Raw genomic sequence first — 26,530 nt, 5'->3', positions numbered from 1 at the left:
ATGGGGTTGAGGTAGAAAAGAAAAGGGAGTCTTAGCTGATTTAAAGAGAGGCGAGGGGGAAGATGTTCAAGTGGGGTCATTGCAGAAGCAGATGGAAGAGGCATGCAGGAATTTCTTTAATGCTATTTTAAAACTGTGGGTATTATCAAGTGTGTGTATATGTAGAGGAAGTTTGTTCCAGGCAGAGGTGACAGAGTGGGTGCAGTGTATCTTACCAATGGACATCCACAAACCCCACACTTATGAACCTCCTGCATATTTGTAAGTCAAACAGTACCAGAAATACACATTCTAAGGACCTGAATTTTATCTGTGACTAAAACAGGACCTGCTGGACAGACAGATATGTGGCTCAGGGACTCCCCCTCCTATGGAGCAGGCTTCCCATCCATATGAAGCCGAGTTTGTCTATTATCTATTTTAAGCAATACCAAGATCAGTGGATAGGCAATAGGAAATTTACACCATGCCTGGTACCCATGTCCCTTATGGACAGGTGTAGCCTATAACTGCCTGCCCCTCAATGTCCTATTTGGATACTGGACGTCATTATTCTTTTGGGAAACCGTGGATAGGCTTAGAAAGGCCTCCCAGGTCATTAGCCTAGTAGCAATCTATTTATCTATAAGAAAGAGTGTCAGTGTCTTTCAAATGAAAAAAAAATACATTTTGGTAGTAGTTAGTTACTTAAGAAATTAGTTTTGCTCTCTGAAAGCATTTTAAGTTGTGATCATTTGTCTACAATCTCTGAAGATATGTAGTAGCATAGTATGACTTCATTGTGATATTATCCCAATGGATGGTGCCTAATTTTACACTAAACATTTGGAAAAATTGATTTTACATGATTACTTACACTTTCATTTACCACAACCTACTTCAGAAAGTCCATATTTACATTACTATATAGAGATGTGCTTATGGTTTCAAGCACGCCTTCGGCTTGTATGCTAGTTTTATATATATATATATATATATATATATATATATATATATATATATTAACTTTAAGTATTAAAGGGATAAGTATACTTAGATTCACTTATATAGCTCTGGTAAATGTCATTACTTTGCTAACTCCTCTTCAAACATGTTCTATTTTACATACACTGGACTGAAATATATTCTGTAAGTCTTGAAAAAGTGATAAATTGTGTTTTTATTATTTCTTGGTATGTTTCTTCAGAATTTTTAGCAACTCATTTTACCAATATCCCATTTTAAAGCACAGCAGCATGTCTGTCTAGTAACTTTTCAGTGGAAGATTAATTTCCTCATAAACTTTTTTGTGTGTGTGTGATTGCTGTGGGCTCTTGTCCCCAGAGCTGAAGGAAGGATGTGGCTTATAGGTTTACAGTGCCAGGTGACAAGTTGCTTGTGTGCCAGGTCACTGATTAAATAATATAACTGGGTTGTCCAGCATCTACCAGCAGACATGCAGACTTGTGTGTCAGAAAGATTTACTTACATGCAAAATGCCAGCACTGTTCATTTACTTGCAGTGCCGCAGGGAAAGGCCCATAACACAGTTTTTGCTAACCAAAAGAAACTGTTCTTTAAAAATTGTGTCTTTGTGCTTTAACATAAACCAAGGATAGCAGCCAGAAAGATAATAAAAACAATAAAACAGTCCATGTTCTGTAGACTGCTGTTTTGCCATAGTTCCAGATATGTGCAAGAAAACTTAGTACTGCAGTCATGTTACTTTTTCTACAAAGCAGTAATGACTTAGTTTCTCAGTGACTTTGTGAAAGACTTATTTTCCTACATGTTCTGCTTGGGTCTTCTTTCGGCTTTTCCTGGTTAGGGGTCACCACAGCAGATCTCCAGTCTGCTTATGATTGGCAGTGATTTTTTACAGTGTCGAGTTGCCAGCCCAGCACCCAACCTTCAGAGAAGGCATACCCACACACGCACACACCTACCTGCATGTCTTTTAAATTTCAGTCGATCTTGGGAATGACATGCAGACTCCACACAGAAGGCACTGCAGCCAAGAACCGAACCAGAGAACCTCTTGCTGTGAAGTGACAATGCTAACCGCTGCACCACTGCGGCCGACATATGTTCTGCTTGGGTAATACTTCATTTTTATAAAGCAGTACTATAAAACAAAGTCCTACTTTTGGTACTTAGAATTACATACAGATGCAGTTTAAATCTCATGATTCATATAATAATCACAAGGGAATCCACACTTAATGACATATTTTTCACTAAACATTATGGCTTCTAGAGTTTTCCTGAGTTCCAACAGTTTTTGACTTACACATTACAAGCTGACAGCATTTTCTCCCTATTGTCACATCTGAATAAAATGGTAGCTAAATGTTTGGCTTGTATCTGACAGGCTGGTCTCAGCTTATTTTCTTCAGAGAAGCTTTCATCATGTTAACCCTTAGTGATAACCCCAGTTTGAGATTTCAGGTCACATGAACTGTAGTAATGTAGGGCTGAGACATCTGTCCACAGCTGCAAAACCACTTGGTTTATCTTATCATATGGTGCTTCTTCCAGCTGAGATATTCCAGGATAACTCCTAGTTACCACTGCTATTCGGTCTTACCCTCTTGCTCTTAACCCATTCAGCTGTCTGTTTAACAGATTAGGTCATGGCTATAATTTGGCTCCCAGAAAGCAACAAAGTGTAAAGACTTCTCATCTTCTCTTTGTCAATAATTTAAAACTGTATAGCTCATTAGATGAGGAACTGAAAACACAACTGCAAATAGTCAAAACTTTTTCAGATGATATAAGAATGTCATTTGGCCTTGATAAATGTGCAAAAGCAACCTTTAAAGCAGGAAAGCTGCAGCACCAAGAAAACATCAGTTTAGGACAGGGATGTGATAAAAACGAACTTAAGCAAGAGGAAGTGTATAAGTATTTGAGAACTGATGAAGGATCAAAAATAAAACACTGTTATTGTTGTTGTCTTTCAGCTTTTCCCGGTTAAGGGTCGCCGCAGTGGAACTCTGGTCCGCTAATGATTGGCAGTAGATTTTGATGAACGCCGAGGTGCCAGCTCGACATTCAACCTTCAACGAAGGCACACCCATTTACGCATGTCTTTCGAACGCCCACCCAACCGTGGGGAGGACATGCAGACTCCACACTGAAGGCACTCCCCGTACTCCAGCCGAGTATTGAACAGGAGAACCTCTTGCTGTGAGGCAACAATGCTACTGCTGCACCACCACGGAATATTTTATCAAAAATAAAACACTAACAAATGCAAATAAAACTCAGGAATTTTTTCGAAGGCTTAAATTAATATTAAAAACAGCATTAACATCTAAGAGCAAAATTCAAGCTATAAACCAATTTGTTCTTCCTGTCCTAACTTAGAGTTTTGGAGTGATTCACTGGCCCCAAAATTTGTTGGACAGGTTAGCCAGGAACACAAGAAGGATGCTTCATGCTCATCAAATGATTTATAAAAATTAGTGCATACCAAGATTATATATCCCGTGTTCTGAGCCACAAAGCATCATAGAATATGAAGAAGTCTGTATTACATGGGATCACCCACTACCAGCAGTTCAAAAAATAGATGCGAGAAAACCAGATATAGTAGTCCATGAAAACAAAACAAAAGTAGCATTGATTATTGAAATTGCTAAACCCAGTGACTACAATGTTTTGTTTAGAGAGAGACACAAAGTCATAAATTGCCAGTATTTGCAGGCAGAAATGAGGGCAATGTGGAAGAAGGATATCCAGACAGTTCCAGTAGTAGTAAGGACAACAGGTCTTATAAAAAATAATTTACAATCATACTTGGATATGTTACCAATACATGTAAAAACATATGAATTGCAGAAGGAGTCATTACTGGGCACACTCCAGGTGCTGCGAAGACCACTTTTGCCTAACATCAAAGATTGAAACAATACTAATTTCATAAACTTTAATAGTACTTTGACTTAGGAATGGGGTCTAGTCCCTTCATGGTATTAGAAACCCAAAAAACTTGGAGAAATTAAAAAAGACTGAGACCCAGGAAGAGAAACAGCTGTAGTGGCCAGGAATGAACCCTAGATAAACTATCATCATTGCCAGACCAAGGCCATGGCTGGTGTTCTACTATAAATCAATGGTCTGCAAGAACAAAAACAATGTGTCTGCTTAACATTTTTATCTTTGTGCTGGAATAACAAAGTGAGGGCCATACGATTAGGCATTAGGGTAGATTTTCTCCTTATCAAATAATAACACAACCAAGCTGACATCTAAATGGGTTAGAGACAAACCCTGCTGACATGAAAGAATCCAGGTTTGCTTGGACTTTAAGCAGATGACTTTACAGGTTTTCACTAAATGTCTAACAGGAGCTGACTCATCAAATCGTATTCATCATGCACTGAAAATTTGCAGGGCTGCCCTGCATACCTAATGTCCATATTGGTCAGATATTTAGTTTTTCTAATCCACTCAAGTATGCCATTTGCCTAGGAGATAGGGCATGTGTCAAACTTGGAGACATTTCTAAGTCATCAGAAGACATTATAGAAATGCATGGTACCATCTACTTTTAGTACCAGTACAACTGAGTCTAGTGACAGTTGTTTCAGGATTCCTCAATTATCCATAATTTCAACCATTTGGGGTCTCCCAAATAATAGCCTCTATCTTAGCTTCTAGATTTAAATTTGGCTTGACTCATACTTTCTCTCCTTAGGTTGGTGAGAAGGTTATGATGGTTCAGACTGGTTCTCTTTGGGGTACTGAAAATGTATCTTTATTTTTTTTTATATGCATTCCCTCAACTCCTTGTTTCATTGAACTGATGTACTATTTTGCACTCCAGGGTCTCATTCATGAGCCAGAAGTTCACCCATGATTAGTTGCCTGCCAGTGCTTTATCTTCTTTGTAGAGCTCATATATTTGCAGGTTTGGTATATTTGCTCAGGTTTCTGCTTATCCACCCTTCTTACCTGGTAATTTACATCCGCCCACCTTTTTCATTTACCTACTAGTGCGTCTGTTACCTACAAATATATGTTCTACAGTAGGTTTAACAATTACTACTTCATTTCCTGCTGAATGTTTTTTTTTACCTAGGCATTCTTGTTATCACATCATTTTCTGCTACTGGGTCTTGCCCCATGTGATATCTAACAATAGGTAAATAGCCTTCATCATTTTCACCTCAGATACACACTGAAAAGCACTATTAAATCTGGTATGTTCTTGATCCTTGGTTTTCATGCCTAAATTGTCTCTAGAATGTTACCATTAAAACAGCTGAAATACTCTCAACCATGTAAAAGACGACTGTACATCCCTCCAGTAGTATAGCTAAGATGGGCAAGAGGGAAAACTGCCCCAGATGCAAAGGGTTAGGGGGCAGGATCAGCCCATCCCGATGATTCTTTAATACAATACTGACTGTTAAAAAATATTGCATTTGCTGCCAAACCTAAGTGCTATAGCACTCTGCATGTGGTTTAAACTGTAGCAACTGCTTGCTACATTGTAGCAATTTTTTTGCTACAGTTTAAAAAGTACATTTTTTTTGTTTGACTAAAACCTGAATGCTGCAGTGCTCTGAATAGTTTTACTAGCATCTCCCAACAATGTACATGTTTTGTGACACTGCTCAGTCCCTACCTCTATACTTCTAATATAACATTATGATAGCCATAATAATAATCTCTGAATTTGCTTTATACCCCACCTTTTAACTACAATATTAACATTTCTACCCTACCTAATTCTTTCCCTCACCTTAGTTTCTTTGCTTTTCTAAACACTAATCATATGATCTATTATCTATCTGACAAACCTTCTATTACACCTCTTCAAATGCTCAGTGTTTCAATATCTACTAATGCATGTGTCTTTTATACTGTAATAGTTGCTTTATTTCATATGAAGGCAATCAAATTAGCAAATGGATGTGTATTTTGTAATGTATACTGCATAATATCAGTTCATGTACATTGCCTAATGTCAGTTTAAAAGTGTTGATAATATTTTGAAACTTTTCTTGCTGGAGCATCCACTGAAAGGGGTTTTTGACTAACACAGTAGGACAAGTCCTATAAACAAAAGCAAAATAAAATAAAATAAATACAATGTCTATGATTAGTAACCATACAAATGTATGTCAAAAGCCACGCAGATGGTTATTTTTTGATATTCTAAACAGAAGGTTCAAAATCCTTCAATAGTGATAAATATTCCTGTAAGAAAATCCTTCCCAGAATCCTTCTTTAGCCTTTTCTACATTTAAATGCCCCCCCCCCCCCCAAGGATGTGACTATGTACCATCTTCTTTACTTTTGTCTCTAAATGCTTGTGGCACCAATAGTAGTTTAACAATAGTTTCCTCCATCTTGTTTACCCTGTAGGGCTGTAGATTCAAAACATGGATGGGGGGTAAGTCTTTACTGGTGTTATGATCACATTTAAATCTATTGGTTTCACACTTCATTCAGCACTCCCAGTTCCACCCTGTAGTGGGGCTGTGTTTCCTCTAACTAGACCAGGCACAATAGCATTCTGTTCTATGGGATTTGGTCTTCCTCTAAGTCTGTCTTTGAAAGGGGAATCAAGTCTGTACTAGTCTATTTACCTGCTGAAGGCTCATTTTCTTTCTATAAGCAGAAACACAAGAACTTGAAGGCGAAAGGCCGAGGTAACAGATTAACCTACTTGAGAATTTTTCACCCTGGTGTTTTGCTTTTTGAAGCTTTGCTCTGTTCCTGTGTTTTTGCTTATGTTCGTTTGAGGTGGAGGTCGTTAGTGTATATTATGTCATTTTCTTTCTATGTCTGAATATATAGACATTGCAGAAAAATTTCCTTACACCTTCCGGTTTCTGTACATTAGATAGCTTTACCTCGTACATAAGGCAGTCCAGTTTGTCACCATACATGCATGTAAGTTCTCTTCCTAAGGCTTAAGCTTATTTTTGTTTTTTGAACCAAAATTTCTTTCACCAGGGTCAACATACTCCATGACATGAATGATGGTTGTGGAGGTTTTTGTCTCTATCATCACAAAACATGTTATCATCACTGAAGGATTACAATTACGAACAACTGAGACTATCACATCTGCATGCATGGTTGGTGTTATTTTATAGGCACACACATCACTATGTATAGATTCAATTTCTAGCAAACTGAACATTTATAGCATTTAAGTTTGCCATCTATTTAATGTTCCGTCATCAAGCACAACCTATTTTACACTGTCTCTTTATGCAGCTTCACCTTTTATATGTGATATTTCTTGGGAAATCTTTTTCAGTATACTTGAGTCAGGCCTGCACTGGAGGTTGTGGCTCTTGTAGTTTAATGGAGATGACATGCTTGTCATACATCAGCAGCAGACCAACATCATGGAGGACCTGATTGACTGGTGGGTAGATGTCATCTCAAGAATGTCCTCCAGCAGCTCAGTGGGTCACATCCCTGCTCAGCACTGGCACCTCCATTTGAGTCCAGTGGTGAAGGAGCCCAGTGCGCTACGTATGCTTCCACTAGGCTATGGCTGACAGTGTTAGTAACTCTGTCACCCCATTCTATCCCCATGCTGGTGTTACCCTCCCTTTTGTGTCTATGTCCATGCCTGTTTTTTGTCCAGTCCTCCTAAACACTATTGTCTGCCATCTATTTGTCTGATGTGTCCTTCTCCATTGTGTTCCCCTTCCCTGTCAGTCCTGTCCGTCGCCTATGTTTGTTTCTGTGCCCCTGCAAACCTACCTTCTTACTTTCCACTTATTTCCTTTGCTTCCTTCCCTGTCTTACCTTGCCATCATAACTCCCAATTATATAGCATTTGAGAAACCCTTCTAATTTGTTATGCAACTTGTACTCTATCACTGATAAAACTGTACTTCATGTACCACTTCTTCTGTATTTCTGTTTTATGCAATGTTATTATACATTTATAGCTATCAAACTATGTCAATGCACATGTAAACATTTTTTACTTGCTGTAGCTAATAGTTTGCTTTTCTCATACTTGGAATTTAAACTGTATGTTGTACTTATGTCAACTTACTGTATGTTGAACTTATGTCAACTTACTGTATGTTGTACTTATGTCAACTCACTGTATGTTGTACTTATGTCAACTTACTGTATGTTGTACTTATGTCAGTTTACTGTATATTGTACTTATGTCTACTAGGCACTTTTCTCCCCAGCCCTCCACTGAAAATGGACTCATTTAAGCCCAGTGGACACTCCTGGCAAACAAATGTAAAATACAAATAAAGTAACCTTATTTTTAAAATTCTGAGTTAATATGGCCAGCATTTAAATTATGTACCTAATTAACGATTTGTACTATGATTCTTGTTGATTTACACATAACTGCAGGTAACAGTTGATAAGAATACCTGTCTCTCTCTCTCTATATATATATATATATATATATATATATATATATATATATATATATATATATATATATATATATATATATATATATATATATATATGTATATATATAAATAATTATACCAATAATTAGTGAAACTTTCAAATGTCAATGTCACTACATTACTATTATCGAAATGTAAACATCAAAAAAACAAGGTTGACATGTCTTTCCCCATGCTCTGATAAATAACCTCCAAGAATGCAACTTTTAAAATGTGTTTTTTGCAGGGGTCAAGCCTCTCATCCCCTGCTAATTATGCATACTGACTCCAAGGTTGCACAACCCCCACTGAAAGGGCATGTTCTCCAACCTTGGGAATTGTCCAGTTTCACCCAACTATTGACTATTTCTTTTGTCACCTAATTTTGACCGATATACGTATGGCTCTGTATAATTTCATTGGTGGTAGCATTGAGTGAACCACAAAAATATGACCGAAAGTATATTTTCATCAAAAACTGTAGATATGTATACATGGTATTTCTTGTTTAATTTCTGATTATGAGAGGGAACATAATGTAGTAGATTTTGGGTGGACTGGTAAATGCCAACTGTCATGTTGTACCATTAGATTTGTAGACTTCTGTGTTGTGTGGCAGGACTGATTCACTGTGTGTGGTGCTTTTTCATTTCTCTACTGGTGTGCAATCATGGATTTAGAATATATAATAAAGGACATGTGAGGCAGAACCCTTCACTTCTGGGGTGTAGGGGACTTGACACTCTGTGCAAAAAAATGTAGCATGCATGTTTTTGATTAAATGGATTTTCAGTTACATCTACTTTTAGTCATTTGTACCTGTTGTTTTTTCTTCATTCAAAGCTACCTTTGACAAAATGATACAGAAGATACACACACACACACACACACACACACACACATATATATATATATATATATATATATATATATATATATATATATATATATATATATATATATACACATATACATGTGCATATGTGTTTGTGTATATAAATGTATATAGATAGATAGACTTGGGCACCTGACCCACAAAAACTATCAATGATCTAGACAAGTTCATTTCAGATTTAAGTCAACTTTCAGCACCATTACGATAGCTGACACACAAACATGTAATTTGTTCGTGGTCAGAATAGCACTAAAGAGTATTTGATGTCCTGAAACAGAATATTGCCAACCCACCAACTCTCAGCAGCTATGATGTTCACAAACTAGTTACTCTATCCTGTGATGCTTCTAAGTTTGGTCTTGGTGCAGTCATTCTTCAGGAGGGTAGACCAGTACCCTATGCATTGAGAACTCTTACCAAACCGAGATACAGTATGTCCAGATTGAGAAAGAGGTTTTGGAGATTGTGTTTGCATGTTCAAAGTTCCATGATTATATTTATGGCCAACCTATCCAGATTCCAACTCATCACCAACCTCTTGTCCCTATTTTGAGAAAGCCTATGCATACAGCTCCAGCTAGACTGCAATGCATAATGCTCAAATTACAAAAGTACAATTTCAATCTAATTTACATAAAAGGCAAATGTTTTTATCTTGCCAATACCTTATCCAGATCACCCAGAAAAACACAGAACAACATAACAATGAGTAACTTAATTTTTAGGTCATTTAAGTGAGACATTTTTCTTCCACACATCTTGATGAGGTCAAAACTCACACAGGTCCAGATACAATTCTCCAAAAGCTAAACCTATTTATCAGTGGAGGATGGCCTTCTAAGCAATTTTGTTTACCAGTAGAAGTGCAACCATATTTTCCATACAGAAAAAGATTTTGTTAGACAATGGTATCATCATGAAAGGTCCTAAAGTGATTGTTCCAAAGTCCTTGCAATGACAATATATTAACATCTTTCATCCTGGCCACCCAGGAACTGATTCTACTAAAAAAAGGGGGAGATTTATTTGGCCTTCTATGTCAAGAGATATTCAGAAAGTACTTTCATCTTGTTCAGTATGTAAAAAGAACCACTTCAGTTAGGCCAGATTCCTTAACTACCTTGGTCGACAGTAGCCACTGATATCTTTGAGTGGAATGGTCAACATTACTTGGTGTTACTATACTCTTAGTCAAACTGGTTTGAGATTGACCTCCTTCCCAGCCTAGTAGACTCTTATTCAAACTGATTCGAGATGGACCTACTTCCCAACCTAACTTCCAGTACTGTCATTACTAAGTTGAAGCAACATTTTTCTGTCCATGGTAGTCCATATAGTTATTTCTGACAATTATGCACAGTTTACTAGTCAGCAGTTCAAGAAATTTGCAGAAGCGGGACTTTGTTCATATTATGAGTAGTCCTGAATACCCTTAGTCAAACAGCTTGGCTGAACGTCCAGTTCAAAGTGCAAAATGTCTGTTAGAGAAATCCAGACATGACAACAACAAATCTTTTTCTCAGCCTGTTAAATCTTAGAAACATTCCTCATTATAATCATCTTAGTTCACCTGCCCAGAGATGTATGTCGAGACAAACCAGAACCACATTACCAGTCAGCAGCAATTTATTGGTTCTATGTGCTAAAAACAACAAAGAAGTAAAAGCCCAACAATTGAAAAAGCATTTGTCCCAGAATTCATACTATGATAAAACCAGCAAACCACTCCATTCTTTACAAAAAGGGGAGATAGTGAGCATGCAGATGTCAAAAGGTTTTGATAGCATTGGATTTCTGAAAAGTTTATGTCAAGAGCTGAGATTATACATTGCGGAATCACAAGGAATGCAATTCAGACAAACTCGGAAGCACTTGTTACCAGTGTCTGAACCAGTGTTACAGCATCTTGCCTGTGACAAAGACTCTAGTTCTCAGAATGACTTGTTCAATGTTCCTGTTCCAGAGGACATTGTATCAGCAATCCCCATTCCTGAGTAAATCCCCTGAGATTCCTCAAGCAGAACATTCCCCAGTGACTGCCCCTGTTGCTAAACCCAGTCCCAACTATTATGTCACAAGATCAGGTCACATCTCAAAACCTAGTTCCAGATACACGGCAAACTGGACATGACTTGTTTTTTTTTTTATTAGTGTCTGTATAATTGCATGCTTATTCAAATGTCATTGTTTATGTGAGACAGCTCAGTAAAGAAGGAGGATGTAGATCAGAGCGTGTGATATACCTTTAAGAAGCTTTCCAGTGAGTCAGCACATGCATATAAGTACTGAGCACGTGCAAGCAAGAGTGCCATTTAGAGTGAACAGTCAGAGTATGAGCATGGAAGTTTGGAGTCAGTCAGTTAGATAGTTCATTTGATTTCAATCCTCCAGCTATCCATCCTGATATATTTGTATTCAATAAACTAGTAACAAGAACACCCAAGCTTCAACATCTTCTTTGTGTATATAACAAGAGTGACAATTCCCTAGGTTTATATCCTGTGTTCCAACTTCTACTCACTTATGCCTGTTCCATTGCTTTCCTATATTCCCATTCCCATCCTTTAATGTGTTGGAACATAGATGGAAGAAGGAAAATGGTCGAAAACTCATGCTCAACCCAAAATAGATGAGTACATCTGTATAATGCCCATTTAAGGCTTCCATTTGACTTCTACTTCTTACTGCTGCTTTGTGCATTGACCACACAAAACCTCCTGGAGATGATCATCGCTTTCTCCTTTCTTTCCCTGTGTCTACACCTCAATGGTACATTCTGTTACTGCAGACTGTGTTGCAGCTATGAGTAGTTATTTAATAAGCTCACTATTTTGGACTGATTTTCCTTGTTGTTAATTCTTAATGCTCTCCATCCTTATCACACAAACAGGATAAACAGTGGTGGGAAGGCTGAGACTCCACCCACTATATTACACAACGACAGAGATCACCTGCTGTTTAGCTGTATAATGAAGGTCAGTTATTGTCAGAAGTATAATACATTCTAGAAAATGGGAGTTCTTTCATAAAGTTTTTTGTTATTAAATTTCTGTGAGTGTAGATGGTGTCATCTGAAGGGGATGAAGTATTTGCAGTTCCTATCAGTGTAGTCTCTAATGAGCATGAAGAAAATCTAGTTTGAGAAAAGGGATATTTTCAAATATCCAGTTAGAGCCACATTTCTTTTATGTCTGCTTATGTGCAGCAAAGCCATAGTACTGCTGTGCCATGAACAATTAACAGGCTACTTATTTGTTTTGAATTTTTAATCAGTCCAAGGGGTCAGAGTGAAACCTCTTTGATAATCTGTAGCATTAGTGGATGTCCCTGGTCTGTAAATCTTAAACATTAAAACAGAGCTAAATCTTCAGACATATTTTTGCTCCAACGTTATGCAATTTAGCTGATGATCTTTGTAACAGCCTTATATTTGTTCACTAGAGCCGTGAAACAGCTAATGTGTTAAGGAAATATTGTAGTATTTTAAAAGTAGATGCTGTTACTTTAGGGAAATCATGTCCATCCTCATAAAACACATACTGATAGGGATTATTTTACTTTATTACACAACAAGGAAGTCATTCTGATTGATAATATGTCTAAGATACTGGTTACTAATACCACTGAGTTGACTATTTCCATTCACTTATTTAATTATTAACTGCAGTTTGATAACTAGTTGAGAACCACTTAGTCAAGGCCCAACTGCAACAAATCTTCCACATTCATAAATCATATGCTTCACAATAAATTAAATGTATCAGGCATAATGAGTTGCATTTATATCAGGATATATATATATATATATATATATATATATATATATATATATATATATATATATATATATATATATCATTAGCTATCCTCGTCTTACATGATTTGCATGGTATGATGTTCATATTCATATGCTAATATGGAATGAAGCAAAATAACACTAGAAGATTGTAGTTTGCTGCACCAAAAATGAAATTCAGAAGCTACCATTTAATCAGATTTTAACCATCATGTCATCATTTATATAATGCTAATCTGAAGTTATTTAGTACATAACAACATTTACCAAGGGGTGACATGCTTATTGGGTTGCAATATAATGAATATATATCAATCTTCCTTTGCTGCCAGTGACTTGAGCTGGGGATTAAACTTGGTGTGCTGGATGGGGTGGCATAAAGAGTAGAATGAAGTTGCCAATGGTCTTAGGAAAGAAGGCAGTCTACTCAGAACCTGCATGACATCAGGTGGAGAATATTCACCTCACCTCATAGGCTTCCAGGTTTTGGAAGGGGAATGTCAAAACACCAGAGCATGACATACAGGTGCTAAAACCACTGAACACCATCTCCAGTGGTATCTGGTGAATGTAAAGTGGGGGGGGGGCACAGGAAGCAACTGAATTGTCAGGGCTAACTGGAATGGGGTTGGGGTCTATTGCAGCAGGTAGGTGACCATTACTTGTAATCAGTCAACAGATGGTGTCATTCACTTTCATCCAGAGACAGGTTCAGTATGCACCCCCTCATTATAGGCACTTTACTGACAATATACACCTCAGATGTCTTACTTGCACTCAACAAGGCCAGGCTTAGGTGAAATGGATCCCTACATAAAGGACACCATGGGCCCCCTTGTTGCACACAAGTCATCACTGCACTTCTCCAATGCCACATCCTATGTTTTTCCTTGATCCTGCCCCCACACTACCTAGAGAAGTTGCCTCTTTCTTGCTTTTTCACACTTTATCTTACTGTTTAGCCTCTCTCTCTAAGCTTTATGTAACTTAACTAGTGAGAAATGTACTGTAACAAATCAGTAGGAAGTAATTGAATTAAGCTGGGGGTTAAAAGTCACTGGGCTGCTAGCACTCATGTGGCTCTAGATGCTCTGAAGTGTATCTTAGAGGTTTTTCACAGTCTTTTGATTTAGTGATAGCCTGAACAAAAATTCATGAATAAGAAAGTCACTTTTACTTTTTCTTTCAAGTAAAATAAGCTGTGTCTAAAGTTTACTATCCAAAGCTAACAAAACTGTAGTTCCCCAATAAACTAAGGTAAGAGATACAAGGATATATTAATCCTACATGGTAATAGTGCCTGCCTTCTTTCCCCTCCAAAAAGTGATAGTTTTGTTCTGCATACCCCTCTGGTGTTAAACTAGGATGAAAGCAAAAGTGCAGATGGCCAGAGGATTATATTTTACATATGAGGGTCAGACAGAAAAAACAAAGGACATGGATAAAACCTACAGAGTGACAGGGGATATATTTAGACTCCACACAGAATGAATTCACAGCCAAATACTCAACTAGAAAAAAAACAAATGCTATTAGATTGAAACACTACTTCGTGCACCAATCTATCAGTGATTATTTGCTGTTGTACACATCCTGCACTGAGTGGCACAAATAGGTGCTTATTGATTCAAACACTTTTGTTTCACTGTAATTGAAAGTGAAAAAAAAATATGGCTGACTTGCTGCTCTTTAGATACACTAGAACCCCTCAGCCATACACAATCAGTCATTCTCATTAAAGATAATCCCCATGCTCATCAGTTATAGCCATCTTATTGAATGTGAACACTGCAGATATCTGATTCTGTTAAAATATCCACACTAAAGTATTCCATACAGCTTCACACAAATGCACACTACTTCTGCAAAGTAAATGACAACAGTCACAATCATTTTTTTATCCAAAGGCAACCCCTGTGGGGAGTCTAGAGCAAGGCGAGATGCTTAGTGATAAATCTCTCTCCATTTAGTTGTATGTATTCCTTAATTTAGATTCAGATCTCTTATTTTTCATGTTGGCTGTACTCTACTCTTCTAAAACCATGATATCATGAGACCTGATTTTTTGCTCTCTTAGTTCCAAAGTCAAGCCAGGTATAATGAAAACAATACATAGGGAATCAGTGACACTAAAATTATGTCCCAAATCCTGATTATCTTTACAGCATGACACCAGTCTTTTCCTACCTACTTTCTGAAACTTATCTGTCCGATGTATATTTGGGTAACCTGATTTTGGAACATCATCCTGCAAATGTCAAAAAACATTGCTGTGCACTCTATATCAAAATGACCTCCAAAGAGTGATCTGTTAATCCATCCAACAGAGGTCATATTAAACTGCACCTGTAATATTGACTCTGGTGTAAAAAATAAGGACTTATTTCAACTTACAGGATATCCCATATTCAACTCTGGGTACATTGAAGATAAAACAGATGCTGACTTCACAGGACTTGCCAGACTTTGGTATGAGCACCCAACTCTTTCTGATAACACTATGCTTAGATGTAAAGTTTTCAACTGTGCCTCTCCTAATACACATTTTCAACCATTTTCCTTCTTCCAGTAATCACTTGCTATAAAACAACTCCTCTGGACTAGCCAGCTATATAATTATCTATATAACTGGAAATCGGAAATAAATGAGACTACTTCAAATGTTTAGAAATAAAGCATCCATCCTAAATATGCTTTCATTTCTCAAGTTCAAGGCCCTACTCCTACAAGTTTACTGAGAATTTTATCACTGCATTATTGCCTTCAGTCAATACATCTGACCTCAATACTGCAGCATCTCTGCCACAAGGCCCTACTCCTACAAGTTAACTAAGAATTTTGTCATTAAATAATAGCCTACAATAACATCTGTCCTCAGTACTGCAGGAGCTCTGCCACAAAGCCCTATTTCTACAAGTTTACTGAGAATTTTGCCTTTGAATAATGTAAGCACATCTATCATGATGGACCTTGCTGTATATTAACTTTAATCAAATACATACTTACTCTGTGATTAAAAGTCTCTGAAATAATATGTGCACTCTTACTAAGATGGCTACTGTCCCCTTTTTATGGACCAGTAGACTATACTGCATATGCCAGATATTTAGCCTCAGGAAATGACAGAATGTCTGTTTTACTTCATATCTATTTGTTAATTGCTTTGTACCGGCTATAAACTGATTGTTGTCAGTTATGATTTGATCTGGAGGCGGGAAGTCAACTACACTTGGCTTTGCTTCACATAAATGACTGTGAAGTTATACCTTCTGGCTATAATATCATCTGTAATGACCATAAAAAGAGGAAAGGTGGTAGATTTGCTTTTATATTTCCCAGTACCCACCACATTTCTCCTTACAGCAAACCAATACCACAATTCAGTTCAGCAGAGCTTCTTATTGCTTTCCTCCAAATAAACAATTATAAATAAATATGTATTATTGTCCTTTATATCCTTCCTGGTGACAATACAGCTATAATAGAAGATATCCTACATTGTTTTCACATGAAAAAAAAACACTGCTTGGTGATGTGAATGCCATTTGGTTGGACATATAACTCTTAACTCCCCTACAGCTAACATAAACTTATATGGTTTCACAAAACTAATTAATAGCCCTGTGCATTATAGCAAGACATCAAATTCCCTATTAGACTGGATACTAGTATCAGACCCTAGTGAATACACCACCACACATACAATGTCAAGCTCTCTCATTGATCATCTTCCAGTCTATATTACCAGATATCTCACACATCCAGTTTAACAGTATATTTACAAAACAAAATGCAACCTTTCTAAGTTTAACACAGAAATGTCCATTACTACACTATCATCTATTCACTGGAAATTCCTAAAAATCCTCCCCTTAGATGATGTTGTAACAGAATTCAATACACCTTTGCTAAATATCTTATTTACCCTTGCACCTCCTAGAAGGATGATATTAAAACAAATAATGAAATTTGGCTATCCAACAATAGTAGAATACCAATGCTGGATACAGAAAATGCATGGAAAGGATGGCAAAAATTTAAAACACCTCAATATCTTGAAAACTTTAGAATGCTTCACAATTCTACTAAAAAGCAAATAAATGAAGACAAAAAATATACAATAATAATTTTCAGAATAATACTAAACACAACCTGAAAAAATTTGGATATCCATTAAAGAAATCTTATATCCTGGCCAAAAATTCAACCCAAACCCCTCTCCCAATAACTCACCACTCAAAACTGCAATAGTATGAAGGGCAGTGCTAGTACTGTGGGAAGGATGGAAGCTATGTTTGTTGGGGATAAGAGTTCTTCCTGCAGGAGACAGAGTAGCAAATATTTTTGAATACATTTTTCAAGTATTTTGGTGAGGGGAGATAACATTTCTATAGGTCTAAAGTTATTAATTTCTGTTTAATTTCCTCCTTTATGCAGAGGGATAATATGTGACTTTTTCCAGTGAGAAGGAATGTGAGATTCCTGGACTGACCTTTTGAAAAGGATTGAGACAGGATAGGCAATGCATGCATACTGTCAATAAAGCTAGAGATAATAGCAAACTAGTCTCTTCCTTATTTCTAGACCTGTCTAAAGCTGTCAACATAATTTGTCATAGCAAACATCTACTTCAAATATCATCACTAGGTCTCTCTCAGCCCACCCTTCTATGGTTCAAAAGCTACCTGTCCAATAGGTACTGGTCATTAAAATGGCACTCCATGCTCTTTTCTTGCCTCCCAGTCACCACTGGTGTACCACAAGGATCTATTCTTGATCCCCTCCTCTTTAACATTTTCACCAACACCCTATATACATTCACACAACAGGCCACCTTAATGCAATATGCAGATGATTCCACTCCAATTTGTACATCTGACAACATGGTACACCTCCAAAAAATTACTCAGAAAGCTTTAGCAGCCATGCCTGTTCTTTTTAACTCACAGCTCATGCTCAACCCAAAAAAGACTAAACTATTAATTTTTCCCCAAATCCCTCTCTCATGAAAAAACAAAATTTAAAGTCCTTTCTCTTGATTATACAACCATTGAAGTCACCTCTCATAATAAATTATTAGATGCAATAGTGTATGACAAGCTTACATTTGACCTGCATCTAAAAAATTGCATAAGAAAAGTTCATCAAAAACTAGGGATGATTTACAAAGCCAAAAACATTCTCACTGATGTAATTACACTTGCCACTACTTATCTCCTCCCCACACTTCTTTATGATGCCCCCATCATTACTAACCTCTAGGCTTCACAAAAAGTAAAACTTGAACAATGGTATAACAAAATTGCTAAATTTCCAGCAAATACCTCTTTCATAACCCATCAATGTATAGCACTAAAAAGCCTAAATTGGTAAGAACTGCCTCATTAACTAACATATTCACAGCTTCTTACCACCTTTAAAATTATCCAGTATCCCTCTGACTGTCCGTCACTAAAAAAGATTCTACACAACTATGTTCCCAGTCAGTCATTGTGATCCAGTGACCAAAAACTCCTGTCTCTCTACAAACCTATCAAATCTGCAGGGCATTGTCTGTACTCGTACAAGATTGCTAAGGCCTGGAACTCCTTAACTGAATCCATCAGGTCAATATCCTTCCTCCCATCATTCAAATCATTTTGAAAGACTTCATAGCTAAAATCTGGCTATGGTCTTGCTCAAAACCAGGACAAACTATATCCCTACTCTCCTTTCTTCACTTGTTTCCTTACTTCTATCAAAATATCTTCCCTGACTTTCTCTCTACATATGCCATAAGCCTGTTTTCCCTCATTTCATAGTGCAATTCCTGTTTGTAATAGAGTAACTCATCTGTAATTTCTCTACAAACTGTCTGAAATTTCTATAAATATTAAATTATTGTCATACAGTCAATATCAATTCTTAACCAGTGTTTTTATATTATCACTAATTTGTTAAAAATATTTAAACTGCAGATGTTTTTGTTTTATTTTTGAAGATTATAAAATTATTGTTATTAAATTTTTTGTAATAATTTGAGCTTTTCTCTCCGGGCCTCCGCTAAAAATGGACTTCTACCATTCTGACTTTCCCGATAATTAAATGTGAGTAAACAAAAACATAAATAAATCATCCATTTTATTCTCTGAAATGCTTATCAAGTCTTTCTTTCCTTAGCTCCAAGAAACAAACATTATGTTCTCCAATAAAATAAGTCCCTTTACCCCTCCAATGTTCAAACACACACACCTTCATCTTCTTTCACAAATATTAGTTCATTTGGGGACATGCCTGTTAAACCATATACTTCCTTCTCTCTTACTGACTCTTCTGTACCTGAAACGCAAATTCATTTACATCAGCTTGAGTTAACATTTCCCTTGAACTTTCTAGTATATTGGGGTCATTAACTGGTAACCATTAAAGCAATCGGGATTCATCTCCCTCTCTCGGATATGTCTTCCTTTCTCATATCAGATCATTCCCTAATACGTTCAGTCCATGTATTTCTTCCACTGTTAAACTCAGCCCTATACATTTTCTTCTTTAATGCACCTTTAGCCTCCATATTGACACCATCAAATTTATGAATTTTGATAACTTACCACATAGGCGGTATTCTACTTAACACTGAAACTGTGATAAGAGACCTTGGGACAAAGGTGGACAGTAGTCTCTTCTTTGATAATCCCATCGCCACAGTAGTCAGGAAATCCTTCTACATGGAAAACCTCATCACAAAAGGGTTGTCAACCAGGAAAAAAGAGGTCATTGTTCCCCTCACTCATTAGACCCATTATAGAGTAAATGCCCCTTTTGGTATGTACCTCACAAGACATCTAAAACAACTGGAAAGGCCACAGAAATACCTCACAAAGAGGATTACCAGCCTCAAACAGATGCCCTATGCAGACCGTCTAAAAAAACTCCAGCTTTACTCTGTCGCATATCGCCTACTCAGAGGTGATCTCTGCCTAACATACAAAGCTATGTCAAACACAGAGCTGTTGGACATGCTCCACTTAAAGAAATCCCAATCCCTCCGAGCTACACACTCTAGGGGCCTAAACCTTGTCAGCACAATAAATAGAACATGCTGGAGCAATAGATTCCTGTCTCAGAGATTTCCCCTACTCTGGAACAAAGTATTTATATCAAACAAAGCTCCTCATTAGCACACTTCAATAAAAATCTTGATGATTGGATGGGAGATAGGAAATTCACCCCAAGGATCACTTCTGTAGCTCTGCTTGACAGGGGCACAGGAAAATAATTTTCTTATGTGGCAAAAGCCAGGGTATCGTTTGGCTATTCTTATATAGGCCCTAGGGCCAATAGCCTAGTACTTACCTATGAACTTATCTCTCCTGTTCTTTTACTAGTTATTTGATTCAGTAATTTTAAACTAGAATTTCATTTGATCCCTGGTCTAGCAAATGGAATTTCAGAAAATAAAACTTTTCTGCCCTTGTATTTTCCTTTATTATTATTATTATTATTATTATTATTATTATTATTATTTTAGCAGACACAATGTCACCAATGTATCTTCCTTCCCATTTACCTTTTCTTTAGTGTTTTTGTAGTATCTGGCTCCATCTTTTCCTACGTAATCTCTGAAACCCTTTAATTTAACACACACATATACATCATCAGTCAACATATTTCAAAACTTAAATCCTTGATCATACTTTGAACTCTACCAGTGATATACCTGCCTTTGTGTGGATTTGGAATTGTTTTTGTTAATATTTCTCTGACAATGAATAGTAAACAACTAGATCTTTATCCTTTACTTAGTGGACTGCCTGAGTGATAGGGACCTGTCTCCTTTCTTCTGCTTCTTTTGGCTTTTCCCAGTTAGGGGTCGCCACAGAAGATCACCTGTCTGCTCATGATTGGCAGTGGAGTTTTACAGTGTTGAGTTGCCAGCCCAGCACCCAACCTTCCACAGAAGGCACACACATACATACACTCACACCTAGGGCCAATTTAGAGTGTCCAATCCACCTACAGCATGTCTTTGGGAGGAAACCGGAACACCTGGAGGAAACCCACTCAACCACAGGGAGGACATGCAGACTCCATACAGAAGGCACACCAGCCGAGGATTGAACTGGAGAACCTCTTGCTGTGAGGCAACAACTCTAACCGCTGCACCACCATCACCGCCCAGACCTGTCTCCTTTCTAATTAACAATAAGCCAAGATGATCTATGTAGTCCAGGATTAGCAGAGCTAAACAATTAGCATGTTTGTTCCAATAATTGCTCATTACGCCAAAGTTGCAGAATCCATTTTTATTGAATAAGAAACAATAAAAAACGAATCTAGCGCTTTCGTCCCTGAACCTTGGCACTTCCTCAGAACATAAAAACATAGTTTTCCTTAGATTGATTGCTTAAATCACAGTTTTAAAGGAATAGTAAAACATAAAATTGAATTACCTATAAAAGCAGACCAGAGCAAAGATAATAATAAACCAAATTTTTTGAAAAACATTTTTTTTAAAAATCGTGTGAGATAAGAACTTCTGCCTATAAAATAAAATTAAAAAATGCTGATTAAAAAAACATTTTTAAAAAGCCATGAACAAGCCATAAAACAGAAAGTGTTGTGAATGTGACAGCCTTATTACAAAGTTACAAAACACTATTGAGAATAGTTAAAAGTACCTCAACTAATGAATATTAGTGTTTGTATATATTTTATATCACCTTAAATTATAGGTTTGCTGCTCTCATCTTGAGGACTGGTTTTATGGAGATATGGTTTTTCAGTCCTGGCCTGACTGTGGCATCTAATTTTATTTGCCAAAATAATTCTTTATATTCCAGTTTGTTTTCCAAATGTCTCCCTCTCACATTTGGTTGAACAATTTCTAAGAAATCAAATTTAAATTTAGTAAACCCAGTACAAACTTGGGAATGCTTAAATAATTCATTTTTCTTATGTTTTAAAATTGTACAAGTGTTCATTGATCCTTTTAAGTAGTTGTCTTTCCGTCTACCCCACATAATAAGCCTGACATTGGTCACATATTGCTAAATACACTGACCCCTTGGAACCTCACTTCCCTTTCTGAAAGGCAATCTGTGTTCCACAATAATTATCTAAATAAAGGGTAATATTTACATTAATATAGAGACATGCTCTACACTGTCCACATTTGGTAGTTCCTAGGAGTTTGTTTTCTATGCCTTTCTCCAAAATGCCCTTAATATTATTTTTCACCTTATAAATAAATAATGCAGTTCCTCCCACTGTATCAAATACTCATACATCTGTTTTCAAAATAGACCAGTTGTTCCTAATAATGTTTTTCACCTCCAGCTGGTATTGTTGAATTTATTAGCCATAGAGTTTGAAAATGTCTTCCTACTGATCGTGTCTCTAGAAGGTAGAATCTCCTGTTCATCCCCTTTGTTTCTCCCTAATATTGGAGGGTATTTGGTGCACCTGTTCTTATGAGGGGGTGCTGAAATGTTCTAAGCCTGACCAAGAAGGGAATGATGTGGAGTAATGAAATGTGCAAATTATTCAGTGTATTCTCCCTTAAGTTCATTTCACTTGGCACATCATGTCTGAAGTTTCTGTAACCTTGTAAAAAAGTCTGAAGTCCAGTCGCTGAAGTACAGCTTTGCTACTGCAATCACCTCTGAATCACTCAAAAATTGCTGCCCTTTCAAACTCTTTTTAAGGTTTGGAAACAGGAAATACTCAGATAGAGCAAGATCTGGTGAGTAGGGTGGGCAGTTTATGGGGTCTAATTCACCTTATCGCATATTGAAAATATCAAATGACTATAATGTCGTAAATGCCGTACATTGAAAGTGTGGTTGCGGGAACATGGTACAGTGGGGATGAGAAAATTTGATTTTTCCTCACTGTAGTGTGATCTCGGAGTTGGTATATATAATTAGTGGGGGGGGGGTGCAGCCCCCCACAAGAACAGTTTTGATGTATGGCATTTTCAATGTTTATGCCATTCAATATTGTCATCTTTCCACAAGGTAATATAGATGCGGTTTATGCACTCAAACCCCAATTTCTGCAAAACATCCATCCGTTTGCCAGCCTTGTGAACAGGTGCATTGTCTTGCAAAAAGAGAACTCCTTTCTGTAGCTTTCTTCTCCTTATTTCTTTCAATGCCTGCTTTAATCAGCACAGTAAGTTACAGTAGTAATCTGCATTAACTGTTTAGCCCCTTGGAAGATAGTCAGTCATTACAAAACCTTCCTGATCCCAAAACACTGTGGCCATGACTTTTCCTGCTGACTTTAACTTCTTTGGCATTGTTGAACCTGAGTGCTGCCTTTACATGGACTGTTGTTGCTAGGAAATGGATATGTTATTATTGGATATAAATCATATTATTGGATAGAAATTGGAGTGTTCATTGGTGGACATATTATTTTTATACTTTTGGATTTTGGCATGCCTTGTTGCAGCTTCCTTTCCCTCCTATACATTATTTTTGGAGGAAGCATTTGCCACAATTATTATTTTGTCTGCTGCTTTTCACTTTTGCTTCTCCAATCTCCTTACTGGGTCCAAATCTTTACTGTACCCATTTCCTAGTAACACCAGAAAGGGGCTGTACCACTTCACACAGGATAGAAGGGAATTTAACATGAAGGGATTTAACACAATTGATTAGTCTTCTAACACAACAATGTAGTCAGATGTTGGAAGGATTAAATGCAGTTATGCCCCCTAATAATGAATACCACTGAGGAGACAACAATGGGAGATGGATTAAAATGACTCCACCACCCAACAGCTCTGGGCATCGTTGGTTGGGCTATGTAAGAGCAAACAGTGATTTGGAGACAGGAGTACATTGTACGAGAAACAGTTTTAGAAATGGAATGCAGGACAATAGCAATTCCAATGAAAGGAGCCATAATTGTTTTGAATTTGGAAGAAATTTTGATTTTAATGTTCTGGTTGCACCAGAAATTAACAGTATCACAATATGTAAACTACAAGCAGAATGACCAGGTTAGGATTAAATCTCTTTTATGTGATTTTGACAAAAAAGTTTAAAAATTATGCACTGTACAGAATGACAATTGCAGCCCTAGGGAATGCCTTAAATGGGAACAGATACCTAGGGGACTGAGAGTTTTCAAGTTCCCATTTGGAGTAAACAGGGGTACTAAAGAACATGACCAGTAAATCAACATGTTCAATAGACATGGTATTGAATCATGTGAATTTATTATTAAGTTTAATGTCTTACGTATAAATGGTCTTATTGATGAAATAACTGTTTTAAACGATTGTATTACCAAGGATTTATTGTTTGAACATTACAATTATAAATATCTCATTATCTTTAGGTCTATGAATGAACATGTTGTGATCATACAGAAGAGGAAGGAAAAGAAATTAATTAGGGATCATAATGACTATGTTCAAGGGAAAGCATACCCCATTTTTAATAACTATCAAGATAGGATAGAAGCAGGTTATGACACAAGTAGAGATGAAAGACAGGTACAATACAAAGGAATGGTGTAGATGTCCCAACAAACAAGAGGGACAAAGATGGCTATATTTCTAACCCTCTGGCCATTCTCCCTTTAGAATTTCCTTGTATGGATCCCTCAGCACTCCACAGGAGGTCAGAAAGGTTGAGAAATCAAGATTATCAACACAAAAGTTGTCCCCCAAGGTTCTCCAGTCAATGAACATCTCTGAAGGAAGATGGGATGAGGAAGACAAGGAAACCTCAAAGGAAGTGGACAAAACACAACAAAAAGAGAACAGTGTGGTAAATTTGCCTTATGATGACAATATTAGTCACTCAGAGGATGGGAGAACAATTTCTAGAAGAGGTGTTCACATTTTCAACTATAGTGGGTTAGACATTGACTACCATTATTTTATGTTGTTTGGAAAGGGTTTCAAAGTTATTCCTGGAAGAAACAGAAATGTTTCAGAAGTAATACTGGAACTTAAATCATTTGCCAGAAAACTGAATCTCTTCCTTTTATATAGGGAGACAGAAAACACACAAATTAGCCAAGAAGCAAAAAAGAAAAGTGTGGTGACCTCCCCCCCCCCCCCCCCCCACTCCAACCAAACAATTCTTTCATTTGAGAAAGCTTGTGAGAGATCTATACAGTTTATTTTCAGAAAAAAAAAGATTTTATTCAAATCTTACCTGACAGGAACATTCACTCTTGGACAAGCTTATACATAACAAAAAATATTAAAATAATGAATCCTGATAAAGAAGGGGGATTTATGATTTCCAATGAAATTGATTACATAGGAAAAATCTTTGAGCTTTTACAAGATGAAAGCAGATATATCATGGTCTCTAGAAACAATATCAATATCACCTATAGAAACATGGATTTACTGCTGGAAGCTGCTCTGCTCAAAGGAGTTATTTCAGGTGAAACTTTTAATTTTATGTCCAATAACACCCCTTAGTACCAGCTGCATTGGATATTCCTAAGATCCATAAATATGTACTCGATCCCCCCTATAGGTTGATAGTAGCTACGCAGGCTTCTAAGACATAGCCCCTGGTAGTATACATTGATAGGAGACTAAAACCTATTTTTAAATGCTCACAGTTTGTGACAATTGATGTCACTGATCTCTTCTCAAGCATTCCACATGATGTGGGACTGGAATGTTTTGAAGAAGTTCTTGCTGTGCATAACTCAACTGTCACTAGAGAAGCAAGACTGTTGGTTTTATTAATGGAGATTGTCCTTAGGAATAATTTCATATACTTTGAAGGAGTATTCTACAAACAAGTTAGTGGGCTGGAGATGGAGTCAGTTTGAACCTCCATCTTTGCAAATCTGGTCATGCTGACATGGAAAAAGAGGTTAATTTTCAAACCACTACAATGAATTATGGTTGTTATACAACAGATTTTTGGATGACATATTTATAATTTTGCCTTTGTTATTCTTGAGCCTGAGATAAAGTCAGCATGTTTAATCATCAGTTTATTGCCAGGTGCACAATAGTTGTTATGGGTCACTTCCAGGCTACGCCCTATCAATGCTACTTCTGAGATGTTAGTATACAGTAGTGAGTATTTTACAGGCTACAGAAGTGCATGTAAGGACTCAGTTAGTGGTGCTGTTTACTTAGGATTTAAAGTTACTTAGTTTGCAGCTTACTACATCAAATCCATCCAACCACAAACATTGTTTCCATTTTTGCACATGGGGTCGTGGTCTCACTTCAACAGAGACAATCAAGAGCCAAGGTTTATACTGTCAGTGGCTAATCTAGCCATGGTTGTTCTTTCATATCACATACTCACACGCACACTCACACCTATGGCCAGTCCAATCCACCTACTGCATGTCTTTGGAATGTGAAAGGAGTGTGGAGCACCCTGAAGAAACCCACAAGAACATATGGATGACATGCAGACTCTACATAGAAGGCACCCCAGCTGAGAATCAAAGTGAAGAACCTCTTGCTGTGAAGCACCA

The sequence above is a fragment of the Protopterus annectens genome, chromosome 2.part0, assembly GCF_019279795.1.
Source record: "Protopterus annectens isolate FY-2018-M chromosome 2.part0, PAN1.0, whole genome shotgun sequence".
In the NCBI taxonomy this organism is placed as follows: Eukaryota; Metazoa; Chordata; order Ceratodontiformes; family Protopteridae; genus Protopterus; species Protopterus annectens.
The sequence above is the reverse complement of the archived record's forward strand: the minus strand, read 5'-3'. Positions refer to the sequence as shown.